The sequence below is a fragment of the Vipera ursinii genome (assembly GCF_947247035.1).
Source record: "Vipera ursinii genome assembly, chromosome: 1".
NCBI classification, from domain to species: Eukaryota; Metazoa; Chordata; class Lepidosauria; order Squamata; family Viperidae; genus Vipera; species Vipera ursinii.
The window spans coordinates 288,296,625-288,309,799 of record NC_139512.1 but is presented as its reverse complement, the minus strand read 5'-3'; the positions used below and the strand labels follow the sequence as shown (position 1 = coordinate 288,309,799).

General features: G+C 37.4%; 1 protein-coding gene across 1 annotated transcript in view; it reads right to left on the bottom strand.

Annotated features, from left to right (window-relative positions):
* FMN2 (formin 2) overlaps positions 1-13,175 on the bottom strand; it is a gene marked incomplete at its 5' end in the record, with an annotated part of 185,795 nt that overhangs the window by 72,058 nt on the left and 100,562 nt on the right. The gene's annotated exons all lie outside the window — the stretch shown is intronic.

The window sequence follows — 13,175 nt, the reverse complement described above, 5'->3', positions numbered from 1 at the left end:
AGCCCCCCAGAGGTCCATGGACCACAGTTTGAGAACCACTGTCATAGACCATCATAAGGTGGGTAGGGGAAAGTATGAATTTTTTGACTCTGAAAACCATCCATACATAACACTGATGTCTTTTCTGACTTCAGTTAAATGCCATACACCCAGCCCCCCCCCAAAGGTATAAAGTCAGTCATTTGATTACAATGCAATTTGCTTTCATGTTTCTTCTTTCTTCTATTTAGCATTTTCTTCTGCTTTCTATTTAATCTATATACCTATAAGGCAAATCTTGACCTGGAGCAAAACTTAGCTAGAATTTCCTCTGACAATTCCTGACAAAAACTTAACAACAGATTACATTGCCCTCTATAAATCAGTATCTTTCTCTGTTGCTGAATGATTTTGTGTATACACCTCAAGATTAGAGACAATATAATTCATGCTCATTTGTTTTTCATTGCTGTAAAGCATTTAGTGATAAAATCCAGTGTCTGGGACTCATCACATTTTCTCCCTACAGGTCTGAAATATAACTTTAGTTACAGTATAATAAAAGACTATATAAATAAGGAAATGTTGATCTTGATTGCATGAGTCCAGTGCATTCTTAAAGATTGTAGGGAAGAATTGAAAAAGATGAAAACAACATTTCTTCTTTTTAGGATATATTCTTTTTCCAGAGTCTTAAAAAAATAATTTTCTTTTTTCCCAAATGCTTTATCCTGTTTTTACTTCTTTCCTTTTCTCATTTACCTATTTTCACAAAACATTTTGTTTACCAATAACCTATCTTTTTATACACCTGTATGAAATGTTTTAAAAGTTAGTTCCCTGTGACATACGTTTTAACTATTTTCCTTCTTGAAAATAGTAAAAGTCAACTTTTATTTTTTAAAAAGCTGTCCAAAATCAAACATCTAGTCCTTAAACTAAATAAACTGCATTAAAATTTCAACAAATAAGATGGCCTCATTTGAATAGCAACATAGATTAATATCATAATGTACCACAGTAGAATTTCATATTATAAATCAAAGCAAATCATCTACCTAGAATAGCTAAGTACAACTTTAATCAAATGAAGGCCCCCATGTATCAAATATAATAAGCAAAGCCTAAGAGATGGAAATAAAGATTTTATAAAGATGGGGAAGGGGGCCAGGAAGAGGAAAATATACCTTATTATACAGATCATTGACATTTCCTATTTTCAGTAAGGAGAAATTGTCTATGGTTAACCATACACTTCATTATGAACAATAGCTTGCAGATAACAAGCTTGTGCAGATAACATTATCCACAAGGATTTAAAGGACTACAAGATTTCAGGAAAACTGGAAACAGCAGGGGTAGTCAGTTTAAAAGGAATCAAATGCTAACAGAACCCAAACATTTATTCATTTATTCAATTTTTATCTTGCCCTTTATAAGTAACTTAAGGCAGTCAGCATACATAATACTTTTTCCTCCTATTTCCCCCACAACAACGCAATGGGGTGAGATGGCCTGGGTAAAGAAAGAATGACTAACTCAAGCAGCTTTTACAACTAAAAATAAACATGAATAGCGTGCAGCAAAAATAAATAAATATGAATCAACAATTTGTGGCAGCAGCCAAAAATGCCAACACAGTCCTAGGCTACATTAATAGAGGGATAGAATCAAGATCACATTAAATTCTAGTACTGCTTTACAAAGCCTTAGTAAGCCCACACTTGGAATACTGCATCCAGTTCTGGTCACCACAGTGTGTGTGTTTGTGTTTGTGTGTGTGTGTGTGTGTGTGTGTATAGACAGAGAGAGAGAGAGAGAGAATCTGGAAAGAGTACAGAGAATAGGAACAAGAATGATTAGGAGGATGGAGGCTAAAATATATGAAGAATGGTTACAGGAATTGTGTATGTCTAGTCTAATGAAAAGAACGACTAGGGGAGCCATGATAGCAGTATTCCAATATTTGAGGGGCTCCTACAAAGATGAGGGGGTCAAACTAATTTCCAAAGCATCAAAAGGCAAGACAAGAAACAATGGGTGGAAACTAACCAAGGAGAGAAGCAACCTAGAACTAAGAAGGAGAAATTTCCTAACAATGAGAGCAATCAACCAATGGAACAGCTTGCCTTCAGAAGTTGTGGGTGCTCCATTACTGGAGGCTTTCAAAAAGAAACTGAACAACCATTTATCTGAAATTATATAGAGTATCCTGTTTGAGAAGGTAGCTGAACTAGAAGACCTCCAACATATACTTGGAAGGGACCTTAATTATATGTTTTAAGTTCTAAAACCCACAGCTTCCTGGTTTCCAACCTATTAATACTTGTACAAATACTGCAAAGTAATGCCTTCTGTTAGTGAATTCTGTTAAAAGGCTATTTTTTGTATATAAGCTTTTCTGCAATTCTTTTGAACAATTTAAACTTGTTTTATCTCCACAAAAGTATCATACACGTGATAAATTATGATCAGGGATTTTTTCCTCATAGAACGCTCAGAACGGCGTTCCGGCACCTTTTTTTGCAAAAAAAAAAAAAAAAAAAAGCTTTTGCACAAGCTGTGCTGCTACTGGCCTAAGCCTATTGCAGGCTTTGCTCTTTTATGACTCATGGACTTCAACTCCCAGAATTCCTGAGTCAGCTATGCTATTGGCTTTTGGAAGCCAAAAGGAATTGCTGCTGAGCTTGCCAAAAGACCCGGCAGGCAATTGTTGCACAGGCAAGTTGCAGCAAAGGCAGGAATTTTGCACTCCTCCCTGCTCCCCAACTACACCATCTCAATTAGGTAAGTAAGATATTATTTGCAAATAGGATATCCAAGTATGAGTCAAGGAAATTTTCTCTGCATGGAGGGAGTAGTGGTTTGTTTCACTTTGTTTTACTTTTCAAATTGCTGTAGGGAAGAAATGATTATTAGAAAAAGGCAGGAAGTTATTTTTATTAGGAAGAATTCATTTATCCCATGCTAGATCTTTGGGAGCTTAGTACCACCAGCACAGAACATTTGCTTTTCTGAAACTTTATTCAAATTCAATTCCTGATAGGGGCATTTGAAAAAAAAGTTATTTATTAAATTTATATGATGACTATCTCACCAGGATGACTCTGAAGTCAAGGAGAGGGCTTGCAACTTCTGTTTGTAGTTATCCACGTTTCTGCACACTGAGATAATCAGCCATTGTACAAATACAGAGCCTATCATGCTTTTATATTTAAATGGAACAGATACATTATCTGAAATTTTTGGAATGTGTAAAAAATTTGAACCAGCCCAGAAACTCATTTCCCATTGTTTGTGTATATAGAAAGTAAACCCTGAAATAGATTTGGAAAGAGCAAGGACTTTGATTAAATGGAAATGTTGCTAAGCATAGAACTGTTGAGTTAATTTGCAGCTGTTTCTTCTGTTTTCTTTTTATGTGCTTATGATTTTACATCACATTTTAAAATCAGCCAAATTCAATAGGAATAAGATTGTGACTGAAAGAATACTAATTCTGAAATATAGTAAATATCTTTAACAAGTAACGTTAAATTTAGCTTTAGTGTAATTTGCTTGTTTACTGTAGCTAAAACTGGAAATTATATTTCTAAAGCATTAGTTTGGATCATTGGAAAGAAAAAAGATTTAATATTTATGATTCAAAAATATAAATATGTGAGAAACATGTTTTTAAAGACCTTTGCAGCTTGTTCTCATATATACCCTGCCACGAAGGAATAACTAAAATTATAAAATTTAGAATCTACCAAGCTTCCCTCTCATGGACAGAAGACAATCCATGGGAAATGTGAATCCATAACCCATAGCTTTAGCAGCAATAATAAATCTAATTATGCTATGCATATTTAAGTTAGCCAAACCCTGGAGCAGTGGTAGCAGTCTTCTATCACAATGGCAAGCCCTTTAAGATTATATATTGTTAATCATATAAGTGAAGAAATGAGGAAAACTGTGGTTAAAGAAATTGTTTGATCCAATAATAAAATTTCATTGATAATTGATGAATCAACCAAAATAAGCAAAAAAACTACCCTCATAGTATTTGTTCAATGCTGTATCGAAGGTATGGGAATGAATTAACCAGTAAATTTGTTTTTGTACTTATTTTTATTTTTTATTTTATTAATATTTCTATACCGCCCTTCTCCTGAAGGACTCAGGGCGGTTCACAGGGCAAGAATAAAATACAAAGTTACAAATATTAAAAGGAGATTAAATAATTGCCCGATTTTAAAACAATTAATATGCTACATTTATAAACCCCAAAGATACAACAATAAAAATACAAGAATAAAAACCCCACCAATCCCCCATCAGGCCAGGCCGGCTTGTGCAAACAAAAACGTCTTCAGATCGCGGTGAAAGGAGTGAAGATCGGGCGCCATCTGGAGCTCTACCAGTAACTGATTCCATAGTTCCGGAGCGCCCACAGAGAAGGATCTCCCCCTGGGGGCCACCAATCGACATTCTCTGATCGGTGGCACCCTGAGGAGACCCTCTCTGTGGGAACGCACAGGGCGCAGGGAGGTTGATGCCGGCAGCAGGTGTTCCCTGAGGTACTCCGGACCCCTGCCATGTAGGGCTTTAAACACCATTACTAGTACCTTGAATCTCACCCGGAAGACAACTGGCAACCAATGCAGCTCACGGAGCAGAGGTGTAACATGGGAGTATTGGGAGACTCCCAACACAACTCTCGCGGCTGCATTCTGTACCAGTTGGAGCCTCCGGGTGGTCCTCAAGGGCAGCCCCATGTAGAGAGCATTGCAGTAGTCTAGACGAGAGGTCACGAGCGCATGAGTGACCGTGCATAAATCATCCCGGCTTAGATAGGGCCGCAACTGGCGCACCAGGTGGACCTGGGCGAAAGCCCCCCTAGTCACAGTCACTATGTGGTCTTCCAAGGTGAGCCGTGAATCTAGGAGGACTCCCAAGTTGCGAGCCCTATCTACAGGGGGTAATAATTCACCCCCCATAGAAAGAGATGGAATATCCGAATAGACCCGGGATGAAGGTATGCAAAGCCACTCAGTCTTGTCGGGGTTGAGTTGAAGTCTGTTCCTCCCCATCCAGACCCGGACCGCCTCCAGGCAACGGGACATCACATTGAGGGCATCACTGGGGTGGTTTGGGGTTGAAAGAAAAAGCTGGGTATCATCAGCATACTGATGATACCCAACTCCAAAACCACGAATGATCTCACCCAGCGGTTTCATATAGATGTTGAACAGGAGAGGCGAGAGGACCGACCCCTGAGGAACTCCACAAACGAGAGACCTCACGGTCGACCTCTGCCCTCCTGTCAACACCGACTGCGAACGTCCCTGGAGATAGGAGGAGAACCACTGTAAAACCACTGTAAAAAAAAACTTAGTAGAACTTGAAAAAGTAACAGCAGAAGGAATATTTGATTCCTTACTCCAATGTCTTTACTCTTATGGGATGGCAGAAGATTATTTGAAAAAAATATTTGATTTCTCTGGCATGCGATGGCGCCGCTGTGATGATGGGATGTAAAAGTGGAGTGAAAAAATTGCTGTCAGAACGTTTTCCTTCTATTATAGTTTGGCATTGTGCTAATCACAGACTAGAATTATCAGTAGGTGATGCTGCCAAGGAAACTTCAGGAATAAATAGATTCCAATCATTTATTGATAAACTATATGTCATATACCATGCTTCACCAAAGAATAGCAGAGAGTTGCATTTATGTACAGAATTACTGGGGACTGAGCTGCTGAAAATTGGAAGAATTTTAAGTACCCGATGGGTGTCATCCAGTTTGCGTAAACTTTTGGCTGTATGGAATAATTTTGAATCCCTTGTGTATCATTTTGAACAAGCAATGCATGATCCTACAAGAGATAAAAATGATAAATGCACTTATGATGGCTTGAAAAGAAAAATAACATCTACAGAATTTTTATTGGATCTAGGATTGATGTGTGACGCTCTCCAAGAATTGTCAGATTTAAGTTTGGATCTACAGGACCGCAACATCGACTTGTATAAGGCAAATAAGAAAATAAAAATACTGGTACAAGTTTTTGAAGAAAGACAGAACTTTGGGCCCTATTATAAATGTGCTGTTGCTGCTGTAAGTGATGTTCGCTTTCGTGGAGTTTTACTTCACAAAAGAGATTCAAAAAGGATCCTCCCTTTGACCCAAGTATATTTTATACAAAATTGAAAGAGTCAATTGAAAAAAGATTACTTAATAGCAAAGACGTTGAGTTGGCGTATTGGTCTCGTGTACTTGATCAAAAACATTGGCCTGAAGATGTTAATACTCAACTGACATTTGGAGAAGTGGAAATTAGAAACTTATCAGTCAGACTGCAACTAAATGAAAGAGAAATGATTCGTGGATTCCATGAATACATTCTCGAAAAGACATATCCAGAAAAACTGTTGCATTTGATACAGACTCTGAATACCATTCCTATTTCTTCAAGTGAATGTGAATGTGGGTTTTCACAGATGAATCTAATTGTCACCCCAACAAGAGTTTCGTTAAAGACTAAGACAATTTCAGCACTTTTGTTCATCAAACTTGTCAGACCACCTCTGAGACTTTTCGAACCTTCAAAGTACGTTGATCTGTGGTTATTCAGAGGACGACATTCGGCCATAGATACTAAGAGCAAGGAAAGGAGAAGAAGATTTGCCAGACGAGAATTGGACAAAAGTTTGGAATTTTCTATGAACATTTGCCTTAAATACAATAAATTAAATGTATGTTAAGAATTGAATATATAATTGTTTAATTATATAGATAAATATATAAATAAAATTATATAAATAAAAGATTAACAAGATGAGAGTTCCGGCACCTTTTTTTTTTTTAGAAAAAAAGCCCTGATTATGATCATTATGGAATGTACACTTGAATACAACTTTTTTTTAAAAAAAAAAGACATTGCATACTGCTTTTGCATTCTTTCTAAACTCCATCTTGGAGCTCAAAAATCCTCTCAAAAATGTTAACTTTACTGAACAAGAAATATAGCATAGCTTCTGTTTTACATTTTTGAAGCTTGTTAAGATTACCAAAGAAGGAGATGGAAAGCAATAGAACACTTTTGTTTTAATACTTATGGGAGATAAGAGAAGGTCTGGTCTGGTACAATGGTACCAGGTCTGTCTATCTTCAGTGGCACAGGTATGCAGGCCAGTGCCTGCATTTCAAACCATGATATAAAGCACAACAAAAACAACTCCTCTATAACGTCATATTATTATAGCACACAAAAAGAGCACAAATATGAAAATAATCACCAGGAAATAAAATGCAATTTGTTGCCATACTACTGAAAGATTTTTAGTTTGCCAATGGTTTCTCTGGCACAATTAAGACATTAATTTAAAGGCCTACATGAGTAAGAATGTGACTCCTAACTTCTTTCATTATAAATCTGTCCTGCTGTTTGACCAGGTGCTACAGATGGAGGTAGACCAGGGGCTACAGCCAGCAGCAGACCAGATTCTACAGCCAGCAGTAAACCAGGGCCTGCAACTGGCAGTAGACCAGGTGCTACAGACAGCAGCAGACCAGGTGCTATGGATGGTGGTAGACTAGGGCCTACAGACAGCAGCAGACCAATCACTACAGACAGCAGTAGACCAGGGCCTACAGACAGCAGCAGACCAAGTGCTATTGATAGCAGTAGACCACCACCAGCAGATGGCAAAAAGCAAAAAGAGATATTTTCAAACAACAAACTCATGGAACAGGTGACTGATACTATTGAGGTATGCAATACATGTTCCATGTATATGCTTATGCCCAAAGAACACCCAAACTATACATGCATTAAATGTAAACTACTGGAGGAAAAAGTAAGGAACTTAGAGGCAACTCTAGCGAAACCTCAATCTACAAAAGAAAGCTGTACACAAACCGAACCAATTAATGAACAAATAACTCCCAGAGGATTTGATCCTACTGATAAACCCTTGGAGGAAGATAAGTGGAGGTATGTCACACATAGAAGGAAACACAATACTCAAAGAAAGAAGCAGCATACAAATAACAAAACCCTTCTGCCCAATCCAACCCAACCAGAAGCAGCCCCACTAAAACTGAGCAATCGATTTCTCCCCTTAGATGGAAACACACAGACCCACAACCTCAAAGAAAACATGCATACGCCTAGCAAAGAAACAACTTCAAATATTCCTAAAAAAGTAACTTCAAATATTCCTAAAATAGTCACATCAACAAACACACCAGAGATAAACAGAAAAGCACCCCAGACTGCATCCCCCCAAAAAGGAAGGCGAGTGTTGGTAATAGGAGATTCTATCCTCAAAGGAATGGAATCATCCATCTGCAGACCGGACATACAATCCAGGGAGGTATGTTGTCTCCCTGGAGCAAAAATCAAAGATGTGGCTGAGGATCTAACCAAAATAATTAGGCCAACTGATTACTACCCTTTCCTTCTCCTCCACATTGGGACGAATGACACAACAAAGAACCTGAGTACAATAGTGAGAGATTACAACGAGGCAATAAAGTAAGAAGCTAGGAGCACAAGTAGTGTTCTCATCTGTACTCCCAATGAAAGGCCATCACCCATTGAAGGGAAAAAGAATTCTAGAAATAAACAATTGGCTAAAGGGTTGGTGTCACCAAGAAAACTTTGGTTTCCTGGATTATGAACTGCATTTCCTATGTGAAGGACTCATGGCAAGGATGGGCTTCACCTCACGAAAACAGGGAAAAATGTACTCGGAAAAAGACTGGCCCAACTCATCAGGAGGGCTTTAAACGAAAATTGAGGGGGGAGGGTGACCAATGTTTAGAATTTCTAGAACCCAAAACTAATATAAATCCCAAGAAAACAAATCAAACAATGAGTTAGGCAGAGACAAGAAAAAAGAAAAACCCAAACAGCAATCAGGAGATGCAGGAAACATGCCCATAAATAGGCATAAAAGTCTTAATTGCTAATATATATATATATATATATATATATATATATATATATATATATATATATATATATATATTGTATATGTATATGTATATGTATATGTATATGTATATGTATATGTATATGTATATGTATATGTATATGTATATGTATATGTATATGTATATGTATATGTGTATATATGTATATATGTGTATATATATATATATATATATATATATATATATATATATATGTATGTATATATATATATATATATATATATATATATATATATATACACACACAAATGCTCAAAGCTTGGTGAACAATGAGGGCGAACTAGAAGCAATAGTACATGAGGGAGGGTATGACATAGTTGGCATTACAGAAAACTGGTGGGATGAAACTCATGAATGGAATGGACTGATGGATGGATACAAATTGTTCAAAAGAAGCAGGTCTACATAAAGAGGATTATATGTAAGAGAACACTACATATTTACAGAAATGCACATGACCCAAGATAAAATCTCTCCAGAATGTATATGGGTCAATATAAAAGAGAAAAAAACCTGACATTACCATAAGTGTATATTACAGGCCACCCAACCAATCAGAAGAAATAGATGAACTCTTTGCCAACCAGCTAACAAATGTATGTAGGAAACATACCACAGTAGTAATGGGAGACTTCAACTATCCAGATATCAACTGGGAGATAAACTGTGCAGTGAGCGGGAGATCAAACAGATTCCTAACTAACCTAGCCAACAACTTTGTCATCCAAAAGGTGGAGGAGGGAACTAGATGTAAAACCATACTGGACTTAATTCTAACTAATAGAGAAGAATGATAGAGGGAGTTGAATTTGTTGGAACCTTGGGCAAAAGTGACCATGTCATACTGGAATTTAATATAATGCAAACACTAGCAGAAGAAAACAATCCAATCAGTGTCTTGAACTTCAAAAGAGCTGACTTTAACAAACTCAGAGAGAACCTAGGAAAGATCCCATGGATGAAAATCCTAAAGGGGAAAACAACCCAAGAAGCATGGAAAACTCTGAAAAATGCGATCATAAAAGCCCATACTAGCACAATACCATTGAAAAAGAAAAACAAGAAGTTCAAGAAGAAACCAGCATAGCTGCACAAAGATCTCTCTGACAAAATGAAAGACAAAAAGGTCAAATAAAAAAAATGGAAAGAAGAGAACATAACTAAGGCTGATTATCAGTAGACAGCCAGAACATGCAAAGATGAAGTCAGGAAAGCAAAGGCTCAGAATAAACAAAGACTTGCAACAGAAATCATTGATAATAAAAAAAAGTTTTTTCCAACATATTAACAAGAAAAAGTCAAGGAAACTGTAGGTTCACTAAAGAGAGAAGATGGCAAAGAAATAACAGGCAACAGGGAGAAAGCACAGCTGCTTAACTCATACTTTGCATCACTCTTCACACAAAAATAAACTATACCCCAACATACCAAAAAAAAACACTTCAAAAGACAAATTAGAAACAAAAATTAAAAGAAGCAAGAACATGGTAAGAGAACACCTATCCCCCCTGGATGAATATAAATCACTGGGGCCCGACAGATTACATCCCAGAGTTCTGAAGGAGTTGGCAGATGTTAACTCAGAACCGTTGCACCACATCTTTCAAAAATCCTGGAGCACCTGGGAAGTACCTGAGGATTGGAAAAGGGCTGATGTGGTTTCCATCTTTAAGAAAGGGGGGGGAACACCCAGAAAACTACAGACCAATCAGTTTAACATCAATACCTAGGAAGATCCTAGAAAAGATAATAAAAAAACCAGATCTGAAAACAACTAGAAGTAAACGAAGTTATAACTAGTAGCCAGCATGGATTTGTTAAAAACAGACCATGCCAAACCAATCTTATTTCATTCTTCAACAAAGTGACTAAACTAATAGACCAGAGAAATACTGTGGGCGTAGTATACTTAGGCTTCAGTAAGGCATTTGATAAAGTATACCACAACCTACTCCTTGGTAAGCTAGAAAAAGGTGGAATAGACAACATCACCACCAGATGGATCTATAGCTGGCTGGCAAACTGTACTCAACTAGTAGTCCTCAGTGGCACTACATCCACATGGAGAGAAGCAAGCAGTGGGGTACCACAAGGTTCTGTCTTAGGCCCAGTACTCTTCAATATCTTCATCAATGACTTAGATGAGGGAATGGAAGGGGAATTCATCAGATTTGCAAATTTGTTGCAGATTTGTTGGCAGGAGTAGCCAACACCCCAGAAGACAAACTCAGGATCCCAAAAGATCTTGACAAACTTGAACAATGGGTCCTATCCGACAAAATGAGTTCCAGTGTGAAGAAAAGCAAAGTTTTACATTTAGGTAGGAAAAATGAAAGGTACAAGTACAGATTGGGCAAGACCTGGCTTAAAAACAGTAACTGTCCTGGGTTGTATAAACAGAGGCATAGAATCAAGATCACGCGAGGTATTAGTACAGCTTTATAAAACCCTAGTAAGACCATACCTGGAATACTGCAGCCAGCTTTGGTCACCATATCAGAAAAAAGATGTTGAGATGTTTGGGAAAAATTCAGAGAAGAGCAACTAAGATGATCAAAGATCTAGAGACTAAAACATATGAAGAACGGCTGCAGGACTTGGGTTTGGCTAGTCTAAAGACAAGAAGAAATATGTGATGCATGATAGCAGTATTCCATGTTTGAGGGCCTGCCACAAAGAAGAGGGGCTCACATTATTCACCAAAGCACCAGAGGGCAGGACAAGAAACAATGGTTGGAAACTGATCAAAGAGAGAAGCAGCCTGGAATTAAAGAGAAACTTCCTGACAGTGAGGACAATTAACCAGTGGAACAGCTTGCCCCCCAGAATTCATGGGCTCATATTTATGGGTTCATATTTATGACCTTTGCTGTGTCCTGGGGTCATATGATCACCTTTTGCAACCTTGTGACAAGCAAAGTCAATGGGGAAGCCAGATTCACTTAACAACCATGTCACTAATTTAACAACTGCAGTGATTCACTTAACAAATGTGGCAAGAAATGTTGTAAAATGGGGCAAAACTCACTTAACAAATTTATCACTTGGGCTCAATTGTAGTCGTAAGTCAAGGATTACTTGTACTTGCCAGAATAGAAAGCTGAGGTAAAAAAACTGAACAAATTTACATATAACTCTACATTTTAGAACAAACATCAGCAACCTTTATGTGAGGCTTCATGGAAACCTATGCATAACTCTACTCTCACTAGCAGCTTTTTAGTAGCACGGAAATGAAATAATGTGTTTTGGTCATTTTCTTACTCAACCCAATATTATCTGCCAGCAGTTGAGGACAATCCTGGTCATTTATGACACAGCATTCTTTGAGTGAAATGAAAGCCAATTTTATCCTATGCCTGTTTAGAGAATTTCATGCAAGTTTTTCTTATTTGGAGGCTGTCTTGCAGGCCAACACACATTGTTACCTATATCCCACCAGCTAGATAGGATATGTAACTTATTAGCACGTTCATTGGCTGCTAGAAGTCTGGAAGAACTATCTTGAGTCAGTTTGGTGATATGGAGAGAAGGAATAAGGACTGAATTGCAAAACAGAACTATAAAGGAAGAGTGAATGGTTTGAGAAGAAAGAGAAAATGGAGGAAGTCATGATTGGAGGCAAATGATGAGATCTTGAGAAAGCAATATGTTTCAAGAATGAAAAGGTAATACTATATATGAAAAGTGTATATATACAGGAATGGTTTGCAAGGATGGAAAAGTATGGAAAAGTATGGGAGTAAGCTAGTTTCAGATTCCAATTTTTATTAGTTTATCACAATGTAAAATACAAAGAAAAATGAAAAGAATGGGAAAGGGGAGGGAAGGGAAGAGGAAAACATGTAGGGGAAAAGGGAGAAAAGAAAGAAAAGCATTGACTTCCAGCTCTTTTTAGCACAGTAGAATAAAATAATAACATGCAGCCTCAACTTTTTTTATTTTTACATAATAATATGTACTAGCCATTTCCATGACAACAAACATATCTAATGAGCAAAACCCAAAGTCAAACTTTCATTTTTCCCCCCACTTCAAGCACAAAGATCAGTAATGGTTTCCAAGTGGAAGCAAAATTAGCTGTATTCTTTTCCAGGAGTAAAGTAGTTGCATTTGTTTCCTTTCTGTTTATGGCATGTCTTTATTGACTTACTGAGAGTTTGTTTCTCCTTCTCTACACTTTGCATAATGTTGCTGATCTTGAAAAAAA